The sequence below is a fragment of the Zonotrichia albicollis genome, chromosome 12 (genome assembly GCF_047830755.1).
Source record: "Zonotrichia albicollis isolate bZonAlb1 chromosome 12, bZonAlb1.hap1, whole genome shotgun sequence".
Lineage (NCBI taxonomy): Eukaryota > Metazoa > Chordata > Aves > Passeriformes > Passerellidae > Zonotrichia > Zonotrichia albicollis.
The window spans coordinates 10,164,392-10,191,602 of NC_133830.1; the positions used below are offsets into that span (position 1 = coordinate 10,164,392).

General features: G+C 40.2%; 1 long non-coding RNA gene across 1 annotated transcript; it reads right to left on the bottom strand.

Annotated features, from left to right (window-relative positions):
- Positions 1 to 1,322: 1,322 nt before the first annotated feature.
- LOC141730639 (uncharacterized) lies at positions 1,323 to 27,211 on the bottom strand. The gene is made up of 8 exons (XR_012582222.1): positions 26,187 to 27,211; positions 24,382 to 24,896; positions 16,285 to 16,359; positions 14,854 to 14,974; positions 8,102 to 8,227; positions 7,399 to 7,661; positions 1,660 to 5,973; positions 1,323 to 1,561 (listed from the first exon to the last, which is right to left on the bottom strand). It is a non-coding gene; the product is annotated as an uncharacterized LOC141730639 (long non-coding RNA).

Here is a 27,211-nt window from a genome sequence, read left to right on the forward strand (position 1 = left end):
TGTCTCAGAGCAGCTGTTTCTGGGCAGCTATGGAATTTTCCAAACATCTGAATGCACCTTTTACAATGTGCTCCTAAACAGGGATGTGCACTGACTGCTCCAAAGCTGGAAGCAGCTTAGGGAAGGAAAAATCTCTTTGTGGATATTAATGCAGTGTTTTTCGTTGTTCTGAGTTTTAATTGAATCACAATTATGTGCTTATCAACCTAGAACTAAAGGCTCATGCAAGCTGCCAAGTACTGCTGTGACTCCTGGATGTGATGGAGCTCAGGCTGAGCTTCTCACAGCTTGTCCAGAGACTGGAGATGTCTCTGCTCACAATTACAGCAGAATAAACTCCTAACAACCCTGCTAGAGGACTTCTGTGGGTTTGATCTAAATTTACCTCAATGTAAATGAACAAGTTTTGCCTTATATTCAAACCCAGATTTATATTGGATTTTGCCTGATCCTTGCTGTGAACATAGAAAATACATCTATTTTAAACTGAAATTTACAGTCAGTGTTCTCAGTTAATTACTGCCCCAAAGAGTTTCAGAAACAGTGGCAAATAGAGCTACATCATATTCCCCTTAGTTTAATTCCCTACTCTTCTATTTTTCCCTGTTCCCTAGCTCTGCCACCTGGATTTGACAACATTTTCAGCAGTGCCAAGAGACCTCATGGCCAACCAGCTTCAGTTTTGAGAGTGGTATTAAAAATTCTCACTTTCTACGGTTTCACTTATGCAATTTTAATCAGCAATCTGTTGCTACATTATCTTTTCTCAACCTTACAAGCCTCAAGATTGGTGTTCAGCCTCGGTCCTGTCGCCATTACCAGCAGGAAGCAGCAAAGCCCGTGCCCCACCTCCCGGCTGCTGGGCAGCACTGCGGGGATCCGGCTGCCAGAGCCCCTGCAAGAATCGGCACCTCAGCCGCAGAGTCTCAGCTGCTCTGACTTCACAAAATACTGACCTTTCTTGCGTGGGGAAGTAGAAAGTGGCTAAAGAGAATATGTATTTATGCATATAAATATAAAAATACGTTATATATTTATTTTTATACATTTATAACATATAAATAAAGTAGTAAGTATATAAAATATATACAATTTATATAAATAATAATAAGTATTAATAGTATTGCAATAACTACATCAATATAATAATTACATTATATTTATGATATATTTATATGGATATTTATTCAAATTATATTATATTAAACTATATTTAATAATAATAAGTATAGTAATATTAATATAAAATTATATATATGCAAACATATATATATGTATATATAGACATATATATACATGCACACACACACATATATGTAGACACACAGCAGCATCTTCTACAAAGATCAATATTGCAGGAAATTGTTTCTTGTTCCAAAATTTAACAAATCTGCAGCACTATTTATTTCTTCATTTTATTATAAGCTGGTTTTCAAGGTACCTCATTGTGATGCTGTCATGAGAAAGTGTCACAAGTGGAGAGGAAGCTCAGATTCTCCTGATGTGAGATACCTGCTCCTCTCAGCATGAGGTGATGTTGGGAAAGAGCTCTGTAGAGAAACTGGCAGTGGAAGGAGATGGCAAAGAATTACCCATGGAAATGAAGGAAGGAAGAGTAAGGTAAATATTCATGGCAGGGGAAGAGGACAAGGAACACACATGATGTAATACACAAGCAAATATTCAGGCTTGCCCATCACACAGCACCAGCCAGTGCCCATCTTCTCAGGTCTACAGCTTTCCTGGATTTTAGGACCTCTGGTGTGTAGACAGGCTTGTAGTGAGTTAATTACAAAATGTTTCTTGTTCACATTTAAAACCCCTACCAAGAGATGATTCATTAATTTTCTCACAAATTGCAATGAGAAAATGAATCCTTAGCTCTACTAATTTGTGTGTAGATTTGACAAAGACAGCTGACCTTGCCTGCAGGAATAGCTGAATGTGCTCATAAGACAGTCTTGGTGCCTCAAACCATCCTGTGATCCCAGCCTGTATTCACAGAAAAATAAACATATTTCAAGGAAACAATTGTGTGAGCACACAGCATAATTTATCCTGCTATGGGTCATTAGAGTCCCAGCACAGTGACTAATGTGTCATTCCCTGTAAATTATACTGAGTGAGTAACAATTGTGGAAAGTACCTATTCTAGGATAGAATAGTCCATCTGGATCACAGGAACTTTCCTCTTATCCAAGCATTTCTTAGGAGTTTCCTATTTTCTGTAATCTTTCAGTATAGAAAATTTCAGGAAGTCTTTAGGACTTGCTTTTAATGTTAAAATACCAAACCTGCAACACACTAAAAAACTCCCAAAACATACACAAACACCATTTTTTTCAAGAGCTATAAAATCAAAGCTCTCCAAGTCCTTTGCAGTGTGACTTCGTTCCAAGAGACACATCCTAGGAAAGGAGCAGCTCAAGGTGAGTTTCTCTGTTTCATCATCATTCAGGAGTTTTCTTCAGCAATAACATTCTTTCATTGTCCTGCTGTGGTCTGAGGGCATCAGGGGCTTTTTCACATCTTACACAAGAGCAAACAGAGAAATGTTTGCTGTGGAAAACACCTTCAGTTACAGCAGTGAGTGCCTGGTGTCTGCCATTTGTGTCTTTCTGGGACCTGGTTTAGTAAACTTCCCTGAAATAATCTTCTAAGCCATAATTAAAAGACAAGTTTAAGCATTTATTGTATAATGAAGTGACATTGTGAGCACAGCAACATCCAGCTTAACAGCCAGGAATGCAACCCTAGAGTACACATTTACAGAATCATATCTAACTTACCCACTGTTATAAAAGAGACCAGGCAGAATCTAAGAGGTCTCTACATGCTGTGGTGTCTCAAAAATCCAAATCTGTGATGATTTTTATGTCTGCTCATTGCAGTCTTCAATCAAGTCAATTTTGATGTCAGCAGTAAAATGCTTTCCCTTCCTCAAGGATCTCTAAACCACTGACTGAGCCATACAGTAACCTGAGAGCGTTTACATGGGAAAGATGAGAAATGGACAAGCAGAGCACTTAACCCTGGTAAAGCCAAATCAGTTGCAGGAAAGTGAAGGGAATTCAACCCCCCAAAGAGAAACTATTGTAGTTACAGTTCATTTTGCTTCTGAATTCATAGACCAAAGTAAATATATTTACACTAATTTTGTGGACAGGGGTATTATCTTTAAAGCCCAGTTTCTATTTTTTATGAACTCTGTGCCTTTTACAAATATAATTTTCTGTCTGCCAAAAGAACTTTTAAAAAAACCCAAAAAATCTGTTTTGGCTCTTTCTTCACTTCTAATTTCTTGTTCTTTGCTTGATGTATTCTGAAGGTGTCTCTAACAGGGGATTAATTTTCAGTGTCAGTAACCTAAAAAAAACCCATATAAGACAAGCCACTAGCAGAAAGAAAAGCCTGTTTTACACTTGTTTCCTAAACCAACAGCCTGTGACATGCCAGGGCCAGAAAGCATTGATTATAAACAAAAAGGTGCCATCTCAGATTCCCACAGTGAACCTGGCTTTCAGAACCCTCTGACAGTGTGACACTTCCTACCAACAGCTCCTTTGTATAGGGAGAGCAGAACAAGCAAACTGAACAAAACCGCAGAAAAGCCTTGGAGGCAGCGACAGCATAATCCCACTTATTCATAGCTCAGCTGAAGTGCTGCCTGTAAAACCCTCTGCAGTGATTTATTTTGCTCTCATTTCAATATTGCCAAGAACCCTTCCTTCCTGCCACAAATCTGCCTCCCTTTGCCCACAGAATAACCCAAACAAATACAGAAACGTTTACACTAATAAATTCTGCATTGGATTTAGGTGCCTGTGTTAAATTTGGTATATATTTCCAAGCTCCCTCCTGCAAACACAGAAATCCTTCTACCAGTAGATGTCACCCGGAGCAGGGAAATGTCTGTGGCAGCCCTGGAGAATTCCAGTTATTCCCACCTGTGTGTCAAAAGGTGCCCAGCCAGGTTTGGGAAGGAACCCCGGGAGGAGGTGGCCAAAGCATGGATGGTTCATCAGCATCTCTGCCTTCTTCCCCAGTGACACAGGATGACACTCAGTGACACATGGTGCATTCTGTACAGCCATCACAATGGTTTCATGCAAACCTGTTCCTCAGGCTGTGGCTCCAAGCAGAGCCTGCTGAAGGAAGAGCGCAGGGAGATTCCAAAGGTAGGAGTTCCCAGATCCCCTGGCACCTGCAGCCCTTGGCCTCGGTGATTATTCAAATTTGTCTGTCACAATCACTGCTTTGGATAAGGAAAGGTAATCCCCGAGCTGATTTCACTCCTTGCTGCTGAGAGCTGAGCCCAGGATCACCATGGTGGTGTTTCTGACAAAGCACTGATCAGGCTGTGCAGGGGCAATATGGAATTTCAGGATGATTAAAAATTCCTACAAGAATGGTGGCTATAAAACACCTCTAAATGCCTCTGAAACTCACCCCCACCTGCACCCAGAAACATGAGAATCCAGCCCACACACATTCACCTCTGTGCTGCACGTACCAAAAACCAGTTCATGGCAGCAGAAATCTCACTGGAAAAAATATTTTCTCCCCCAGTGAGTAAAATTCAAATATGAAGTTTAGGTGAGACATAAATGCTGTACAGGAAAGACCATCAGCTCTACCAAATACTCTAATGAATGTGTTGTGTTATGCTTCTTTACACCAGAACAAGAAAAAAAAATCAGACTGAAAATGCAAAGGTAAATCTCCAGGCTTTCAAGCTCCCTACCTACGAGGAGAGATGCATATTTCATCTTGAGTACTGCTTTTACCCAAAGCATCCTTCTGAAAAAGTATTCTGAATCTTTTATTTTTGTAGATCGTGGTTATTTGTAGCTGGTACTATGTAAGGTTTTCCTCCTGTAATTCTTGGGGAAAAAAAACCAGAGATGGTGACAAGTAAGTGAAACCTCAAAGACACAATTGATCAAAAAGTATTTGCTTCCACAAAAATGTCTCTTTAATATCTTCATCAAAATTTAAGCTTCAATGAACAACTTCAAATATGGATTCCTTCTTAAAAATGGAAGACCTATGACAAATACAGAAACAGCAGTGAACTTTCACAAAAACACCAACAAATTTGGTTTTGTGTGTTTAGTGAGTGAATGTAGAAGGAGCAGAATACCAGGGAAATAGCTGAAAGGAGAATGGGGGAGAAAAAGGTAAAGGCTACTGTGTTTAGTCTTTGTAACAAAATTCTTTTCAGAAACCCAGCCTGCATAACACAAAGAAACCCCCTATTCAAAAGCCAGATTGTTTGCACAGTCTAATTTGATACAAGCATTTTGTGTGCATTTTTATTAAGTAAGGTTTGCTTTTTTTCAATGGGCAGCAGTCTCTGCTTTGGAAGCAACTCCTGACTAAAGCAGGATGGGAAATCTTTCAGGTTTTGTCCAGAAAAATAGCAGTTCTTGCAGGGCTTGTGCCCTGGCTCTGGATTTCACAAAAGGTTCCTTTCTTCCTTCCTTTCACTCCCAACAATGCACCTCCAGAGATCTGCCACAAAGGATTGTTCTGAAGTATATTTAGCACATGGTGGCAGGCTTGGCTGCTGGGATCAGTTCTTCTTCACTCTGAACTGATTCTTACATTTCTGAATGCAGCAGCTCATTCAGAATTCAATTCCTCGTTTTTCACAGCAGTGCAAGTTCAACTAAATTTTTTACAGGTTCAAAAATCAATCAGGCAAACCCAAGACAGAAAAATCCATGAGATGTCCCAGTTAAAGCTCAAGTAGCAGCAATACTACAGTGCACTGGATGCTGTGAGGATGTACTGGAGGGCTGTCATGGGATGTTTTCCTGTTCTTTTAATTTCCTTTATACTGGGCTCTGTACTGGGCTCTGTAGACCTCTGGTCTGGCTCATTATGGCTGCTCATCCTTTACATTCTCATCAAGAATCCTTCCAGGTGGGAATCGATGGCAGTGACCCCAGAAACAGCAGCTTTTTCTCCCTTTTGGTGTTTAAAGATGGATTTTCAAAGATGGATGAATGTGGTAAGGATATAAAAAGAACAATATTTTATGAACATAATAAAACTGGACATCATTAAGTTTAAAAGCTCATTTATCTACATATGAATATGCTTGCAGAGTTCCAAATTAAGGTTTCCCACAAGGAACCCTATCCCGTTCCTGCTTGATTTTTCCTCCAAATGATGCTGTTATTTTCTTTTTTCAGCAGCTCATTCAATACAGAAGTCAAAGGAGTGTGATTTATTCTGGGTTCTCCACACTAAATAGCCCAGTGCTATTGTGTGTGGGCAGCAAGCACTTCAGAGAAGTAAAAACATTTTTTTTTGTCTAAATAGAAGTAACCCAATAAAACATTTAAATATGTATAAGAATGAGAAGGTTTTTTCTTCCAGCTGCTGTTTGGATCTAAATTATGAGCCCTGCTTTTTTGCCTTTTTACACAGAATTAACCTTGCATATTTATTTTTTTGAGGCACTTATTCCAATTAACAGGACTGTGAAATGGCCAAAATTAAGGGATTCAAAAACCCAGGCTTGGATCTTATTGAAATTCAGGTTATCCAAATTTCCTTCAAGCTATACATTTTGTTTCAGTCCTGCTTTCTGATGGAAAAGTACAGTTTATTTTGCAGGTGATGGAAACAGACACCAAAAAAATAGCTGAACAAAAGGGAAGATCCATGAGGTTATGCATTTTTTTAACACATCCCCACTTTCTAGTAGTTACCAATATCCAAGAAACATCTGTACATACCAGTGAGAAACTTAGAGCATTAACTGCACAGCAAGATATAAAGATCATTTTTAAAAGCTTCTAAGATGCCTTCAAAAGCAGTGAGGGAACAGCAATGGAGCGTTATCAAGAAGGCTCTCAAACAGCAAATTCTGCTAAATATCCTAGAGCTTTATTGAACAGCTTGCACTGGAAGATAAAGGGATCAAGACCATCTATGAAACAATCTTAAAACTGATTTAGTAATTGCCTGTGAATACAGCTCAGCCCAGGCTAGATGAGGCTCAGGAGACCTGAGACCCATCAGCTCCCCTAAACAGGTCATGAACAGAGCTTTGAGTGATGCAGACCCTGCCTGGGGACTCCTCTCTGGAGGATAATTTTTGCCACGTTGCCACAGGATGAATCCATCACCTGGTAATTTTGTTCCATTTGTCAGGCACTGAGCAACTTCAGCAGGCAAAAACCAAATTAACCTTAGAAAAGCAAAAACCAAATTAACGTTAGAAAAGCAAAGCCCATCTCAGTTGAGATGAGGCAACACGTGCACAGCCAGCTGAGCCTACTGACAAACACCAATGTGGGGCATCCTGAGCCAACACAAGCCTGTCTGAAACATCCCAGGCTGGGCTTTGACTCTGAAAATGCTAAACTTGAGCTGAGTTCTTACCATTTCCAGCAGAAGGTGTGTCTATTCTAACACTTAGAGTCCTGTGCATGAACACTTCCCAGACTGCTGCTTTCTGGTCCAAAGCCAGAAGTGTAAAAATGGACATTTTACCTCCTTACTCAGTGGCCTTGTCCCAGAAATGCTCCAGTCTCCCCATTTGCTAGTGCAGATATTTCTGAATTCTTCTGTTTCTTTTGATCTGCTCCTCTCTGGGTTTCTATTGCCAAGTATTTTCTCTTCATCTCTGTGTTCAAAGCCCAGAGCTGCAAATGCAGAAATTAATCACTTTGAGGCTTCTCTGGGTGGATGAGCACAGCCTGTGAGGACAAGCAGCCTGTGGTTCATTTCAGCACCATGGGCAGGCTAATCTGCTAAGCTGTGACCAGGCAAACTGGGAGCCTGCCCTCCACAAAGTGCCTGGAGCACCTGCCAGAGGCACACAGTGTTCCCTGGTGCCAGTGGTGTGTCTCCAGCTGCAGCACAGTCCCAAACATGGGACCAAGGGAAAGGAAAGAATATAATCTCCACATAAATTCAACCACATAAATTTAACCAGCACATTCACAGATCTCTCTGCTTTGACTGCCTGGCACAGCTGACAGAATCCAGCTGATGTGGAGCCTTACTCCCAGCCTCCTGGAAGACATTTTTAGAACTGTGCTTGCTGATTAGGGACAAAAAAATGTCATGAGTCCAGAATCACCTGGCATTTGCATGGGCTGAACATCTTCTGGTGAGGTCATGAAGCAAGAGGCTTGAAGATCAGAGGATAAATTGGCATCTACATGGCACAGTATTACCCCAGTAACAGAACCCCAAAGTACTGAACCTGCAGCAATGAAAAGCAGAAAACAAAACTTTTCTCAATTCTGTGAATGCCTTCTCATGGATTTTTATCAAATATCAAATGTCTTTTTTTAAAAAAAAGTAGATTTTAACACCCTTAAAGTCAAGATCCACACCTTCTTATCTACCCAGCTGCACTGCTGTGAATCTGCCAGCACAGCCAGGCCAGGGGGCAAGGGACCCACATCATCCATACAGAACAGGCAGAGCCTTGTTTTGGGAGTATTCCCTAATTCCCCTGCGCGGGGGCGTGAACGGCCCACAACAAGAAGTAATACAGAAAATAGAGAGAGCAAACTAACGAACTTAAGAACACACCACAGCATCCCCCCAAATCTGTGATGCAGCATTACTCTTCTAAAAAGCCACAATATGCTTGAGATTGGATCAAGATTGAACAAACCAACATGTTAGAACATATTTTGGAGGTAGGAGAGGAAGGGAAATGAGCATTGTTTAAGGAGTTGCCTTCCATCCCCTTTCCAGATAAAGCTGGAACGCTGACTGGCCCAGCCCACGTAATTGAATCTAAACCATGACATGCACACTCCCTTCACACATTTCTCAGGAAAACAAAAAACAAACAGGAAACCCAACCTTCCAAAACAGAAAGGGAAACTTGGGGTTTTACCAAACACTAAACACCAGACCATTACTATGATTTCAACTGAATTATTCATCAGAATATTCATTCAATTTTAAATGCAAGAGAACCAACCAAGAAGACCTCAGCAAAGGTCAAATATTTGCTGATACACCTTGTATGTAACACAGCTCTGACCATGGAAAATTGAATCTAATCGGAGATATTGGTTAAACTACATGTGGGTGGATTTTAGGTGGGATGTAAGCAAATCAGATTAAGCCTGGGAGAAACAGCAGCGTGTGATTATCATGTAATAATTACTCAACATTTTGACAGAGCTCAAGACTGGGCTCAGCCCAGCCCTTGACAATGAGGAGGCAGCATAAACATCAGGGTATGAAACTCCATCACTTCTGCTAATCTGCCTGCATTTCCTCTGTGGGAAGTCCATGAGATTCTGATGAAAGCCCAGGGCTGCGAAAAAGAGAACCCCTGGGGTTCAGAGACAAGGTCAAGACCCCTGGAGAAGTCAGCTGCAGTAGAAATCTGTGAGGGTAACCTTTTGGAATTGGGTCACCACCAACTGTCCGTGTGTGTGGAGCTCTTAGAGAAACCCATCTGGTCCTGGCATCCATCTGATCTGCTCTTCATGCTGTTACCACAGCAACTGACACTTAAATGAAAAATCTTTGAGCAAGCTGGATCTATAGACAGCCCTACCAAATCACAAGGCAGCAAAAGTGGATGCTTGAGGCGGGTCTGGGAGGCATTTAGCTGTGTATTTACCAAAAGGGGTTTCAGCCTTGTTTTCTGTTTGTTCTTTATTATTTGACAGAATAAGCATCAGCACACCAATTTTTCTTTATCAACAAGTCCTCTGTAGGTCAGTCACAGCAGTGATATCTTTCCATTTGGCCTGCTTTGCAGTCTAAATAGATCTTAAATATTTTGATTTCTTCATTGTTTCCATATCACACACAAATTGAACATTTCTTTGCCGTAAACACAACTGTCAAGAGAAGTAATAATAACCATGTGCTTTTTCAGAATTAAAAGATGCTTTACAAAAGTATGAATTCTAACTAGATCTTCCCAATGGCATTTAGATTTATCATGTTGGATTTGACCCAAATTTCTTCAGTACTTTAGGGACAGGGACCTGGCATTCAAGTTCTTTGTGGGATATTTTAATGTTTGGCAATGCAGATGTTAAGACTAATTTTATTTTGAGGGAGGGAAAGTCTGTGCTTGTAGTAGAGGATATTGCATGGGGTGAACTAACCAACCTTAATATTCTCCCAGCTAACTCTGAAATATGCGTTATTTCTGTCTCTGGTATAACAGAAACCTGAGAATTAAACTTAAGCTCTGAGTTTTTGCAGCAGGACAAACGAGGGAGGCTTTTGCCCCTGTCCATGAGCCAGATTTAGGCCCCAAAAGCAACACCCACACAGGTGACATTGACACAGAACATGAAGGGAAGTGGGAGCTGGTGACTGAGGACAGGGGAGGTGACACTGGGACTGGCCCTGGCTTACACAACCCACACCCTGAGCCTTTCAAACCAGTGCCGAGCATTGCCAGGGGAAGGTGAACAGAGGAAAGTAACATCATTCAAATTCTTTTTCTTATTCTTTGAATGCATCTTTGAAATTTCTTCTCTTATTACTCAAAGTCTACAAGTGAGTGGGACCATTTTATATGTAAAATATTCTGGTTTAGAGGCATTATGTCTTTCAAAGATCAAGAGGGAGGAGAGAAACAGGCAAGGAAAGAAAGACACCATTGTGAGAAGTGAGAAGCATCTAAGATCCCTGAACCTGAAATGGAGAAACACATTTCCATAATGTTTCACTATTACACCTTTTGCTCCCTAATTTCTTTCAATTAAAAGAACTGAAAAAACCTTCCTTGCACAAAACCCCTCCCAAATGCTACTTTGCAACTATAACATTTTTCTAAAAAAATCCCAACTTATTTGCTTATTAATAACTCATGAGTCAAACTTTTTTCAACTGGCTATTTAAAATTGTCAACAAAATTCATGTTATGTACAGTTCTGGTTGGGGAAAAGTCAGAGGGGCTTCTGTCTTAATGTTTCCAACTTCTCTCTTACCCAGCCCTTCCCTGCTCTGTCATTGGTTACCAAATCTGAAAAGAGGAAGAAAGTCAGAGCAGCCACCATGATTTATTCAATCAGGAGCAGAACAGCGACCCATAAAAATTTCTGGCACAAGCCTTCCTGTGAACACATTTGCTTGTTTATCAGTTAAACTTTGCCGTCTGCGAGCACTCTTGTGAAAAAACAACAAACCATTAGTACAAGAAATGGTAGAAAACACATTTTTAAAGGCCAAAAAACCTCAAGTAAACTGAACATTTTTATTGCTGGAAATGTTTGAGAATTGGCCTGTCCTTCTGAAAGTCTAAAGAGTCCCAAGGTACAAATTCTATCAAAAGACAAATCTGAGTCTTGTCTTCTGAATTTGGACTAAATTTTGAAAATCCTAATTTGCAAATATAATATAGATTTTCTCTGTCAAATGGAAATATTCTAAGTAGGAGAAACAACCCAGCAGGAAGATATGATGTACAGGCTATTGAAATAAGCCCAAATTCTTAAATAAAGTTGATACATTTCAGGATTTTGGATGAAACAACACTATGAATACAATTAAACTTTTTACTATCCTTAGCAAGGTAAAAGCTACTGACAAAACTAGGAAGGAAACGAAGTCATTAAGGAAGAAAACTCCAAACCTTAATTTGACCCTTTACTTTCAGTGATTCATTTAATAATACTTATAAATAATATCAAAAATCTGGTTTGGAGCAGCAATATTCTATGTCATGCCCAGACTGCCTCTCTTCCTCAGCAGTAAATCACTACCCACCACTTTCAGTCTGTGAGGGCAGAGGACAATTATTCATATTCAATACCCTGTTAACAAGTGTTTGTTCTTGTCCTTCTCCAGTGACTTCACAGAGCTTTAATTGACAGCACAGATGTCACAGCTCCTGTCTCCAGCCCAAGCAATTGTTTGAAAAGCTTCTGAGTTATTTAACTGCTGGTGTTGACAGGAAGCTGGACATTTCTGCTCTGATGAGGGCTTTATTTTCAGGCTTCTCAGTCCATCTTACCTTCTGTTTCTTCCTATCTTACATACCTAAAATATTGCTAATGGCTGTGCACAAAAGGCTTCCCATTTCAACATCACATTTGCATCTTGCAGGATGACTCTCACGAATTTTTGGGATTGTCCCAGATTAGAGAGAGACCAAATCCATCACATGGCAATCAATTTTAATAGAGGCAAGATCACAGTCTCAACTTCTCCCTGTGTGTTCCCACTAAGATCATAGTGCCTTCTGTTCTCCCAAAGTCAGCTGTTAGTACAAAATATATGCAGGGAAAAAAGGATCCCACCAGCAATGTGCTGGACATTTGTATTCCCAACAAGATCCTGTTACAGACTGTTAACAGAACTGGAGGATGCCAGTCTTACTTCACATATTGATCTGGTGGAGCAAGTACAAGGCACGTAGGCTTCTGGTCTGTATTAATTTGTACTATAACTCTTGGCACAGAATCAGCTGGCAATGGTCTCCCCCACGTTTTAAATAAATTACCTGAAGTAGTAATTGTTTGTTATCAGTAAGGGGGATTTAATAAACAAATATACTTGATAAATCAATGTGCAGACAAATCCAGACATCCACATATAAATTAGTTTACTTTAACTTACTAAAATGAGGCTGCTGGAATGATAATGTTTCAAAATACCAAAATAACATTACCAGTTTGTGTAAGCTGGCATGTTAAATACATCTTTGTCCATTCCTTGATCTTTACTGACAATAGTCAGTATCCTAAGGAGGGGCTAGGCTGGAAAGCCCAGATTATTGTCTTTTCTTCATATTGTCTTAACAGAATCAGTGAAATAAAATGATGAATTATGTTGTTATATCAACTGAACAGCTTATATAATGTACCTCTGTTCTCACAAAATTGAAATTTAGTGTTTTAACAATGGGCTTTACTCTTCCACTCACCTGTAAATGAGCACTACTGGAGCAGCACTGAGCCCAGTTCTGCCCTTTACACCAGCTAAATCTGTTTCCTCTTCTGTGAAATCACTGCTGCTTTACATCATTATGAATTAGGTCAGAAACAAACCCAGTGACTGCTCATTCCAGCTAGTGAAACATATGAAGAGTGGCTGCAATGACAGATCTGTAATAATGCTTCTCATCTGCAGTCAATTAAATTTAGACCATGCAGAACTATAAGAAGTACACAGTGGAAATTTTTGGCAGGGTGACTGGCAAGCTGTAGCACATCTAACAAACTTGAAGACTTTTAAATTCATCTTCCCTCTGAACTTTAATCAAAGGCTATAAAAAAGAAATCCAGCTGAATACAATAAAAATTTAAACAGCAAGAATCATTAAAGCAGACACTTCTCGTTACCTCACAGTGACTTGCAGGAAAACCTTGTCAACATCAGCTGCTCATCCCTGTGTTATAATCATAATTCACCTTGCTGGAACAAACAGCACGGGAATGTCTGCATCTGCTGAGCTTGTGTACCACAGGCAGACATGAGAGGAGGCCAAACATGTTTTTATAAGTTACAAAAGAGAACAATTACTTCTACCGGAGGGGTGAGAGCTTTTGGAATGTGCTTTTGGACATAGGAGTGTCTTTTGAGAACTACTGAATATATCTTCAAATGAAAACTATAAATTAAGTGTAATTATTTCTGACAGCTTGCATGAGAAAAATAAAGCATTTATCCTGTCATTGAGGTTCCCTGTCTCAGTGCACTGTCAGGACTTTGGAATCATCCTTGTGGCATGTCCACACTGCCCTTAGCAAGACCTCCTTTGCTTTTTTCTCCACCACAATTGTGGCTTTTTTTTTAAGTATGTGATCTTCCTTCAAAAACTTGTGGCTAAAATATTTGCCTGTCCTTTTGTTGTTTTGATTTTGACAACTTTTCCAGCAAGCTTCATCCCACAGCTGCAATGCTCCCCTCAGTCTGTACCCAGCAGCAATCACACCCACATCTTCTCCCCTCCTCACAAACCCCAGTTGTGCCCCTGCCCTCCCTGTGTATCTTTTATTTCATGTATCCTGATGCTCAGCCCCAGAATTTCTCAGACTCCCCCCTTTGCACTTGTCAGTCCAGCCTTAGCTCTGGTTTTGCCTTTATTAAGTGCATCCCCCATCCCCTTGCCTTTTATTCACAGATCCTTTCCATAAAGGGCACCAATAATTCCTCTGCAAGATCTGCCTCACTAATTATATACTTAACATACATTTATCTGTTCCTCCAGCAGGTTTCAGGGAGCAGGGGCTTTTCTTCTGTGCCTTGTCATTTAGAACCCTGCCACTATCACAATGTCACTTCCCAATGACATTGGCAGCACCACTGTGCTGCAATTAGGAGGGAGACTTGCCAGCAGAGGATGGGGGTTAAACTCTTCCTGACAAAGAAAACAGCATTAAAACAATTGAAACAATTGGCTGAATACCTGTTTACAGAAACCTAAGGGGTATCTGGGAACCCAGGGTGAAGCAGGGATTGTCTGTAGATGTGGGATGGATGGTTTAATTTGGACAACAAGCAGTGACAAGGAAATGGGCTGGTGTAGGCTGTAAGTTGTTCTCCATGTGGAACAAAGTGCACGGCCTGAATTTAGAGGCAGGGTGTTTTTAGAGAGATGGCACTTAAAAAAAAATAATTCTTGAAAATGTTCTTAAATATTACATCTGAAACATAGTGACATATATTACCCTATTTTGCTCAAAAAAATAAATAAAAAACTAAGGATGATATAAAAGGCTGACAACACAAAATCTTTACTAACCCACATTCCTGCACTGTTGTTGCTATGAGATCAGTCTGTCAGATTGCACAAAATCTAATGTAATGTGTTTATTATCCAGTAAATACATTTTTCAGGAGCAGGTTTCCACAAAACAGCCCATCTCCAAGACAGAATAGACTCACTCTTACCCAGCTCAGCCCAGCAGAAACCCAGCAGGAAAGAACCAAGGAGGAGAGAGGGCTGTTGAAGGAGTAGTTGGAGTTGTTCAATGTAAAAGAATTTCTGTGATGTCCCTGGTCAGTGGAATAACTGAAATAAATAGAAAGTAGAGCCCAAAATGTGAGTCTAGAAGAGGCCTGAAAGACTTTTTTCCAGAGCAATATTTCCATCTTGGAAGAGAGATCAGCTGCCCTGCAGACCAAAACAGGGTAAGAATATTCTGGTTAGTAAAAACCAGATACATTTAAGATTTTTAGATTGTCCTTATTAGATAACAGAAACAGCAAAAACATTTATGTTGATATAATTTATCCTCATATTTTGCATAGTTTCTGACAGAATTTCAGCATTTTCCCCTCAGGGTTTCCACAAACAGGTTCCATGCAGTATTTCTGGTGGAGTAGCACGCACAAGGGCTCTGGAAATTTTCAGCAGGCATCAGCAAATGCATCTTAAGTTTGCATTTGAGAAACTAAATGCAAAAAGCCTGTTTTTCAGATCACCAGCAGATTTGGTTGATAAGAAGATAATTTACTCTGTGTATGGCTTTGGGCTAAGAGTGTTCAGCAGAGCCTATAATGGAACTCTGGTTCCCATTTCTCCTTTGTGTGACCCTTCTTCCATTCATTGCACTGAGTTTCTGAGTGTTTCCTCTAAGGATGAGAACATGTGGGTAAGAGAGTCCAGTGGGGCTAATGACACAGAATTAAACTCAATACTATTATCTGAGCTCTTTATCAATGTTTTGAGAGGAGATATCTTATCAAGAGATCAAAACCTACAGCTTTGGAACATGGTAATCTGACCTGAGTGAAGAAGCCAAATTCAAACTTTTCAATCAAGAAGTTTACCTATATTAAATTTCAGAGAGGGTTCTGCAAAGGGTTTGTGTAAGTTTTTCTCTAGAAGACAAGCTGATGAAATAGTTTATGCAGTACAAGGAAATGGCGGCTGTAATTGTTTCAGGAAAATATCAAATCAATTTTTATACAGGTATTTTTCAGATGAACAATCTTAGAATGTATTCAGTTTCCCTTACCTTCAGGAACACCATTTGCAGAGGTGAACTTTCACCTGATGTGTTAATTACTTCCTCGGCACAAGCTGAAGCTGTCTGGCTTTACATGAATATTGGTTATGTGCTTAATTAAAAAAAAAAATCCCTTCTAATATTTTTAAGTGTCATTCTGGTGTTTTAGAGAAAGTTTCACCATTTCATTGATTTTTTCAGATCAATTTTATGAGCAAGCACAGGAGAACAGTTGCCATTATCTCTGCATGGAATGAAACTCATCAACACTGCAGAACATTTTGTAAAATAAGTACCAATGATAATACTGGGGATTGAAATCATAAATTGACCAGCATTGGACCTAATTCAGCAAAAAAAGATGAAATACCTGAACAATCCTTAAAGCAGGAAGCCATGCTCCAAGGAGACTCTTGGCAGTTTATTTCACATAAGTTGTATCTAACTGGATGGAAAAGATGCATTAGTGTACAAGGAATTACCACTGCCAGTATTGGTGAGGAAATAATGAAAATGTGATTGGCATAAATCATTCAGAAATCTTCCTACAGAATCCTGATCCATATATTAGATTGCCTGGCGTTCCTGAGAAGTACTAAGGTCAGACTTACACTAGAGTATTGTATTTCTTTACACATTTTATTGTAAATAGAAAGTAGAATTCTGATCCCATGGGAAATTCCAACATTTTGACATTTATTTTCAGTGCAAATAACAAACATACAGGGTCTGAATCACTGAAACTCTTACATGCAATAGTATAGGAATAGCAAAATAATGTAAATATCATAGAAGTTGAAATTAAATGAATAAAATGCCAATATAAAATATTTCAACATTGCCAAAAAGAAATAAGGTAAAATTATTCATTTTGATATTTTCCTATCAAATTTAATCTAAATCAATGTATTCACTTAAGATGATTCATTTCTGATGAAATTGCATTGTCTGAGTAGAAAATTGGGTTGTTTTGGTTTTTTTTTTCCAGCTCAGTCTCATTATTAAAGATTGATCAGATTGTAAAAGCGTTGGGGAAAAAAACATTAGCAATTCAGCTTTTGCAAACTTACTATATTGAGGTAATTTTGATTAAAATTTCACCATCCCCAAGAAGGAAAAGCAAATAGTCACAGTAATTGTCAATCATATGCAAAGGACTTACAGGTGGCTCTAAAGTGACTTCATAAGAGATAAGTAACTGAATTACTGAATGAATGCAACCATTTGAGCACAAATTCTGTCCTTTCCTCTGCAGCTCCTGTGGTTTTCCAGCCTCAGCAGCAGCCCCTGCTTTGGTCACTTTTCCAGTGTAATCCTTTTCCTGCCTGTGAGAATTTGGAGCTGCTCTGTTGTACCAACATCACAGTGTCCAATTTACTGTGCTAGCAGGGAGAAAAATTTGTATATCTGACTTCCTTTTTATCAGTTCAGTTCTAGCTTTTGCACCTTGTTTCTGTGGCTGCCTGTGTCACCTTGCTCCCCCTTCTCTTCTAATTGTAATTCCTTCATTAATACCTATTTTTAATCATCCCTCACCTCCTTTTTTAGTTTTTCTGCTTTCTTACAAAATACTCTGCAGAATTTGTGCTGTCACAGCCTAGAAAAGTTCTTCCCTCTCCCCAGGAACAGTCTCCTAACTCATTGACCTGTCTCTCATCCTGCATTAAGCTTAAACACTTCAAGACTCTTTGGGGAAAGAAACTCCACATTTATATAGATGGCAAGACTTCAGCAGTATTCAGAAAACAAAGAATAAATGAGCAGAAACTTTCATTCTGTAGGGAAGGCAATTTAACTCTACACCGAGCTAATTAAGGCAGCTCATGAAGATAAGGGATGCCTTCTGTTCAGATGTTGCTGTGTTTTATCTACAGCCTGTGCAGTTTCTGTACAGACACGATCCCTCCACTCCCCAGGTGCAAATGGAGATCAGACCTCAAGTGTTTCAGTGTCCTTGGCTGATTGTTAAAATGGTTCTTTCACTAATCCTGCAAAACGGGCATAAAATTAGTCTGAAACAACAGATTACCCTGGACTTGCTAATAAAGCAATAAGGAGAACAAATAAAAGAACTTAGTGTAACATTCTGGCTGTTGCCCAACTTTTGGTGCTGTTGTGCATGGAAAAAAATCTGTCCTGGAAGCACAGTTGGACCTATTCTGATCTATAAATACTGAACCTTTCCTCATCTCATGCACCACTAAACTTCTTGCAGATGCTTAAGTGACTTAAGCAAAGTACTGCAGAGAGCAAAAACACCAGTGAGAAGTGGCTTTGGTTTCCAGACAAGCAGCACATTTGGCTCTCAGATGCAGTGGCTCTGTGAGTGACCCTGCACACTTCCAAGCTGCAATTGCGAAGTTCATCCTCCTGAAATATGAAAGTATTTCTTACCACACAGTCAGAGTTTCTCTGGTCAGATGTGTTTGTTTCCAAACTTCTCTCTCAAGGAAGTTTCTCCTCTCCTTGAGTCCATGTAATTAGCCCAGGGTGGCCCTGCCTTGTTCCACCCTAAATTCCTGATGGTATTTCTATACCATAATTGTGAACATTTATCACCAGCAGTTCTCTAGGCAGTCTTGTGACTTGGACAGCAGAATGTAACTGGTGTTTAGACTTTGCTTTGTACACTTCCCAAGTGCCAAACAACCTTTCATTACCTGCTCTTGGCAGCAGCCCAGGAAACTTGGGCTTCTTGAGCCCATGTGAGTCTGGGAACATTACTAAAATAGTCTTCTCAGATTCCTGGATTTTCATTTACTTCTGCTGCAACAAAAGTATTTCTATATTTTTTCAGACTGAGAAAACCTCAGAAAGCTGGTGGCACAATTTCTACCCCTTTATACATGGCTGCTGATCAACTGGTGAGCTGGACCTGTGCAGCAAAACTCTCTTCAAAAAAGAATCCTTTAGGTCAGTTCCAGCAGATGAGGTTGCCTAAAACTTAAAGCTTTCCATTTTGTATGCAATCCAAGTGTATTTTTTGTGGTTGTTTTTGAGTGAAATTGTTGAATGTCATCTCAGGAAAAGAGATTCTCATGCTTTACTCATTAGGGAAGGCCACAGTCTGCACCTTTCCAGAGATACAAGATAAGTCCCAAATGGAGGGATTCAGTGATCTATCATTATGTTAGGTATTTTCCCCAACACAAATCACCACCCAGTCTATTGGGTGCTGTATCAGGAGTGGGCTCAGCAGACAAACTGCAAGCCCTGGCACACTCAGTGCTGAAAAACCAAAACCAAAACACAGCAGAACACAGGAATAAACAGAACAACAACAAAGGGCTGGGGAAATACCTGAGACACTTCTTGTCTTGATGTGTTTTTCTGGTTTCACACTGCTGTCTTCTCATGCTATGTGTGAAGTGCTGTTATGTATTATTGCACTATATAACAGCAATGACAGGATCAGCACACCAGAGAGAGCAAAGAAAATCTAGAAGACAATTGTCTCATATAAAAGAGCAAGTCTAATAAATTGGCCATGACTTATTTATTCTTAATTACAGATGGCTTATAACCTTCAAAACAGAAGTATTTTTCTCATAGTAAAAGCAGCACACACAATTCAACTCATCCATTTATGTTCTTATAGGATTTAAAACTTTAAAGTAGGGATTTTCACCCTTTTAAACTCTAATGACTCCAGTGATGCTTCCATGTCCATTTAATGAGGAATGCTAATGAAGCCAGTGCCTGGAAACAGTGAAAGGTCAAATTTCCCAGTTGTTTGGGATGAGACAAACACACATTCAACCACCCAGACCAAATGGGAAAAAGCAAAAATGTGAACTTGCACTCTACAGCTCCTAGATTTAATCTTGGCCACTGGGACAGTTTCTTGCTCAGGACAAAATAACAAAAAATTCATCCTGGTCGTTAGGATCTTTTCTAATGCTAATTTTAACATAGCTGGTGTGCTTCTAGGAAAGATCGAGGTTTTGACAAGTTTTACTGCTAACTAGACTGCAAAATGTAGATCTTGCTCTAGTGAAAATCTCCTCAGTTCCACCTCAGTGTTTTAATTTTTTTGCTCTGCCACCACTACACCTTTGGGGCAGTCATTTCATATCTTGCATACCCATAGTGTTGCATGATGCTGTGATTTTCCCTCCATAAACTTTTCCAGGAAACGGAGTTCTGGAACTGTGACTGTAGCTCCTTTCTTATCTTCACATCTCAGACTGGAGCTGCAATGAAGCTCAGGAGTTCTCAGGACAAGAAATCTGCCTGGGGAGATCAGCTGTGCTCACTCTGTGTTCTTGGACTGAGTGCTGTAAAAAGCTTTTCCAGATGCAGCCACCTCACAGGTTGCACAACCCGAGGTGACTCCCAGTACCTTTAACATCCCAGCAGGGACACACCCATGCACCCAGAGCCACGGATAAGTCAGCAGAATAACAACCTTCCCCACATTCACCTCGTCATGAAGATGGAGAAAACCCCTGTGAACTTCAGCAGTGCACAGAGCCAGGCCTGTGAGAGTAGGTGTGAGAGTCTGATCAGCCCTGAATGATGAGCTGCTGCCCTTCAATGGCTGCACTGTGCTGCAAAGCTGCTGCATTATTCATTCAAAGCCATGGTGCAACTTCCTTTTATTGATTGGGGATTTAAAGCTGGCTCCAGCGAAGGGAAGGGTCAGAAAACAATTACTTAGGGCTCCACAGAGCCCCACAAAGCCGGGTTAGATAACAGCAGGAGTCACTCCCTGTACTTGCCCCATAACCTCTGCCTGGGGCCACCACTACTCTCCCACCAGCTCTGCCAGCTAAATAGGGGTTATTGCACCTCTGGCTGTGTGAGTGCTGTGTGTGTGTACAAGCAAGAAGGAGGATTGTTTTTCCCTGTTGCTACATAGGTAGATCTCTCACCATTTTCTGGGAGAAAATATTTAAATCAATGGTGTGTCTGAAGATTAAATCCACAGGCAGAGGCTTGTGCAGTGCATTTGGAAATTAACCTCTGCTTAAGAGCAATGACAAGCAATCATATAGATCTGCACTTGTAATCCACTTCTACATGCTCACTTTAGTGAAAACAGATACTTTAATAACATTCTCTTATAAATATCATTGCTGCTCCTAGAGAATCCAGTTGGTATTTTGTAATTTCTCACATCCTGTCAATACAGCCCTCCAGCAGCTTTCAGATGCAGAGCTGATCCCCACTGCCCTCTGATACACCTGCACACACCCTCTGAGACTTCAGGTGTTGCCAAATTCTTACTGAGGGCAGAGCAATCAAATACAAAGCAATACAAATTGCAGTTGCCCTGGAATTTGTCTAGCAGATTTCCCTTAGTGCCCAATGCACCCTAAGCTCTGCTGTTCAGATTTAACAACCTCTAAAATGCTATTCTAAACCAGATTTCCCTTACCATGTTCCTAGGCAAAGCTATGAGCTTTCACTTTGGATTCATTCTATTTGAGAAGCTGCGTTGTTTTTTCTTCCTCAGCTTTCCCTGGAGCCACATTAGATTTTAATATCTTAACCACAGAAGAATAGTAGCTTACTAATATTTGTGGAGGAGACACAGGCCACCAGAACTCCATGGGAATCATCCTCTCCTGCCTACATTTCATTGAAATCATCACAGAATCACAGAGTGGTGTTGGTTAGATCAGCATTAAAGACCATTTAGTTCCAGCACATCTACCATGGGCAGAGACATCCAACACTAAATCAGGTTGCCCAGAGCCTTGTCCAGCATGGCCTGGAACACTTCCAGGAAAGAGACATCCACAGCTTCTCTGAGCATTGTGTTCCAGAGCCTCACGACCCTCACAAGGAAGAATTTATTCATGACATCTAACTTAAACCTACCCTCTGTCAGTTTAAATCCTTTGTATCCCTTAGTCACAGGCCTCACATGCAGCAAGGATTTGGGGTAGCCACCTAAATAGGCTTCAATGTGATATTTGCCCTGAGAGAATACACTTGCATTTTGTTAGAGGTTTTTTTCAGATTTATTTTTAGATACAAGGGGAAAGACTAGCATAAATTTAACCAAGAAAGGAGTCATGTTTTCTGATTACCAATGTCTATCTTAAAAGCCATTTTATTAATTCTGGTGCGATTAGCTACGTGAGTATTCTGAAATAAAGTAGAAAATGGAAGTAACAGAAAAGTAGAAAGGAGAGATAATTCTACCTAGAGACAGAGCAATCCTCACCCCACATTACTGTGAAATGCTGGGATGGAGGTTTTCTTTTTCAAGTTCCTGGTTCCAATCTCTTCTTTGAATCAACAGAAAATGGATTTGACTCTGATTCCACCACCCACAGGTCTGTACCAGGACCATGAGAACAGAACAATGAGAACCAGAGAGAGCAAATCATCCAGCCCCAGTTTGATTTGACAACTTAGTTCCTGGGGAGGAGGTGGAGACTTCTTTACCTCTGGTGGTTAATTAAAAGAAATTTCTGTGCTTGTGGAATGATTTTTGTTCCTTGGGAATGAAAGATGCAGCGGAAGGTGTCAGATAATCCATAACACATTAGCTTCTTTCCCACCTGCTCCACAACACTCCTGAATAAGCCTCACCAAAGGACCAGAATAACAGCAGCTCAGTGAAATAAAAATTGGTCTGTGAGCCTCATTCTCAGTGCTCCAGCTCTTTATCTACAAGTCTGATACTGTAAAAAAGGGGGAGACCCCAACATGGGTGCAGGGAGAAGCAGCAGAGCAGGTCACTTCTCCATCCCCAGCCTTCCTGCCTGCCTGAACTGTGTGCACCTGGCTGCCCAGGGCCCCTCACCAGAGAGAATCTCAGTGGGGGACTAATCCAAGTTAATCCTGGGCTTTATGGATGAATGGCACCTATGAACAGTGGTGCTGATGCCTTATCTGAAATTGTGCATCTCACTGAGCACAGCAGCAGCAGCAATCCTCTCCTGGCCTGGAGGAGAGCAGGAGGGCAGCAGCTTTGCTGGCGTAAAGGGACATGAGAATGTTTTGTGACAGAAAGAGACAGCAGAAACAGTGGCCCATATTGTGAATGTTGTAACAATTTGGTCTACAGTCTGTATCTTAAATGTGTTCCTTTTGGTATTTTTCCTGTTTGAGATACACAGGAAGTAATAGAATTTTTGCTCTGGGTCACTTGGTGATTCCCTAGAAACACATTAGAACAGCCTTTGGTAATCAGCTCCACTGCAAAGCCAATGAAAGCACCCCAGAGTCACTATTATATTACACAGGAAACAATTCAGCAAGATTGGAAATATTTTATTAGACAGTAAAGCAGAGTCTATTTGGAGATGCTACCTATTTTAAAATTCAGTGATTATCTGAATTGGTATTTTCTTTGTTACTTAGGAGAGACAATATTTGAAAGGGGCTGGAGAGAAATAAGTATTGCTTTTCTTTTTGTTTCTGATTTTTTTAAGAAAAACTCAAGCTCTCTTTTTCTTTCTTATGACTTCATTGTGGGAGAAATTATAAATAGAGTTTGGAGATAAAAAGGAAATAAAACTAATAAGTTTTCTTGATTATTTACAGCAGATAAGATCACTGCATGGCTCTGGCTACAGCTCATGTAAATTCAGCTCCCTGATTAGCAGCATCCTCACAGGTTCTTTTAGTTTTCTTAATCTAACATGCCTTCACATAACCCCAGACAAACTCTGTGCAATACAAATGGACTCTGAACATATTGTGATGCTTCTAGATCCCACAGACACCTATGTAAATAAACAATTACACACTCAATCCTCTCTGCATGCACCACAATGGGTGCTTCAGGAGACAACACACATATTCCTCCACTGAAAATACAACCCATTTGTAATATGAGCTTTGTAAGTGTTGGATTTAAACTTGAAGCATATTCAGAACACAACTAAAATCCCATTAAAATGGAAATGAATTTTCTGACTCCTATTTTCTATCAAAAATTTTTTCTCAGTTTCCCTCATCTTCAGTGAGGGTTACAATTCAGTATTTGTAGCTTCCTATTCAGTCTAGGAGAATAAGCAGTATTAGCAAGGTGGAAGCTTATATTAAGGAATAAAAATCTGAGTATTTTGAATAGTACTAGGAAGGGAAACATCAGGTTGCATCAGCACAGCTTTTGCAGAATAACAATTTCTGTGATGTGAGGTTCATAAGGAAGGGATGTGAAAGCATTGGGTTAATTTGAGGCTCTCAGCACATCACTTGCCATGAACAGGTTCAGGAAACCAGGGCTTACAGAGAAAGCAAACAGCAGAAAACCAGCAGCTCTTACCTGCTCAAGCACTCACTCACCCTCTTTACACTGGCCCAGGTGAGATGAAGTGGTTGTTGTGTGTTTAATCCAGACTTTAGCAAGGCCAGTGCAATCCTGGCTCCAGCATCACCACGTGCTGCTTCTATGGCTCCAAACTTCCCCATCCCTTCTCCTTAGCAACATTTTCTACCCTCTTTCCCACAAAACCTGTGCAAGCACAAAAAACAACTGGAGCAGGGGCATTTCAAAGCTTACCATAGCTCAAGCAAGATCATTTTCAGGAGACTTATATCTACTTTAAGTGGAGCAAATGCATTGAATGAACTTCAGAGTCTCTGTTTTGTTTCCTGTGGCTTCTCTAATGTTTATTCCTGTAGAAGGAAGAAAGCCAATATTGACATTGCAACCAGAAGCCACTGAAATATGTAATGCACCAATATAGATACATCTTATCTATATTCATATATACACACCCCCTCACCATCATCTCATCTGATTTCAGCTAGAAAACTGTATTTGTAATTTTTCCTCTGCCAAGAAAGTGAGAGAGATGGGACAGAATTTCTCAGCAGCCAAGGGCAGAACTTGGGACAAGCAGCATTTTGAGCAAGGCAAAGGACAAAAGTAAAGCCAGGACCTTGCTGTGCAGGGTCTGATGTCCCCCAGAGCTGAATTGTTCCACAGGGATGTTTGGATAGCAGGCTCATGGCTGGCTGCAGCAAGAACACAGAGATATCCCATTTGTCTCGGTGCAGAGGGAGAACTTCAATCTTAGCCAAGGAAAAGAAAAAAAAAATAATGATGAATCATGAAAATGATAAATTAAAGCTAAATTTTCATTAAAGGAAAAGGATTACCTGACTCAATGCTAAAGAGCTTCCGTTCAACTAGCCCTCTGCTGAGGAACAGCCTTGTTGTTTCCAAGAGTGTTTCCACAGTTTCACTTCACGCTAAAAGTTGTCCCCCACTGATGCAATTAAATGGGTGGCAGCATATACTTCATACATTTTTAAACACTAAAAATTATTGGAAACTTTCAAATTTTTTTGGAAGTGTTGCAGGTGGTGAAAAACCAACTCTAGCTGGAGATGTCAGCTCCAACTTGGATGGAAGATGTGTTTCCACCTGTAAGTGCTGAGAGGTTACTTTGTTGGTTGGGACCTTTCCCACACATTTCAGATTTTTGGAATTTACTGTTTCAGTGTTTTGCCATTCCCACAAATCCACAAACCTGCTGTCAGCCCCCAGCACCACTGGTTTCTCACTGCATTTTTTGGGCTGGATTGCTTGCACACTCAGAAATGGATGAAGCCATTTGAATGCTCAGGGGCTGCCATGAGAACAGCACAGCAGCTTCTCCTTTGTCAGGCATCAGCTCCTTTCAGCATGCAGGGCCAGAGCACAGGCACAGAGGAGAAAATCATGAAATAGCTGTCAAAGGCAGCCAACATCAATTACAATACACTGCAGGTTAAATTGCACACGACACTTTCTCAAAGCAAATCACCTTCTCCTATAAAGAGGTTTTATGTCATTTTTAAATTCTAATGATTTGCTGAGAACTCAATATCAAGAGAAAAAAGAAAAAAAAAATCAATTATTTTCCACAGATGGCCAGTGGACTCAGATGCTGCTGTGGCACAGAAGGGGCAATCACAATGACATGGCTTTTCCCTCCTGTTAGCAGAGATTATGCTGCATTAGATGGCATTGAGAGGGTGGAGAAAACTGGAATGCTTCTAAGACAGTGATGTATTGTAAAGCTGGATGAGCTAATTTTAGACCATTTAAAGTCAGATATTGGCAGCAGTTTTTCTGAGAGCTCAGTTAAGGCTAATTTACCACAAATCAGCCACTGAACTCATCCTGCAGATCACAAAAATGTAAAACTATCATGCACTTAGAGGATAAAGAAAATACTGTGCTGGTTCCTGCAGGTTACATAAAAATGCTTTTAGAGGCAGTAATGCCAAGAGGACATGACTTGCATTTTTATACTTATGAATGCTCTTCCACAGTAATTAAAAATGACATACCCCATTAAATCACTTAGTACATACCTTAAAGCATATGATGCAGAGGTTTCTTGAAAAAGCCAATTACACAGTGTAGCTCTGTACAAGGCCAATGCTTCAAAGCAATTTTCTGATTTTATGAGTTACATATGCTTCAGAAAGGGAGATTTTTTTTTTATTACTGGCAGGAAGATACACTGCAAATAAGATACAAGCTCCTACTTTATTTTTTTGTTGCTGCTGTGAATTAAAAATTTCATTGCATATCTGAGCTTCAGCACAAACAGTAACACTTCACTGGAGAGGTCTTTTAATGTGAGAGGATCCTTTTCAAGCTGAACCTCCATGTAAATAAAGCAGTAGTAATGATTAAATGATGGAGAGGAGTTTTGGCATTGCTGCCTTCTCCCAACAAAGAACATTTCTGCCAGAATCCAAGGGTGGGAGAAGCCTTGAGTCCTTGCCATGTAGCAGGATACTGAATTACTCTTGCAAGACTGCAGTGTCTAACTGTGCATGTCATAGGAAACATTCAGATTTCTTTCCATCGTTTCTGTTTAACCAACACTGTTTTGCTCTGATGACACTTCAGGAAAACGAGCTCTATTTGTCTACAAAAAGATATTTTTCTTACCCAGATTTGAAATAGGAACAGTTTTACTGCAAACTTCAGTTTTCTTTGGTCAAGGTAGGGTTCTTTCCTTCTGTTTCAGAACAGAGAGACTCCCAGACCAGAGCACTGAGAGCACAAACCCCAAAGTTTCAGAAGCACAGGAGTTGAGAGAAAGGCTCAAGTTCAGTAAAATCCTTCATGAAGAGCAGCACAACACCCAGCACTGAGGGGGTCTGAGTCCAGTAAAAACCCACCTGAAAATTAAAAGCAGGAGAAATGTCAGGATGATGTTTACCTGTGAGCTGAGGACACCAGACAGGCTGTGCCAAGCCTGACTGGAGGAGGTGAACAGGGAATATTGTGTTGGAATTTTTAACCTGTCGTGAGCAGGGAGCATATGGCACCCCTCAAAAATCTGCCTTTAATGCTGAAATTCACAAGTTTATATAAAAATTCT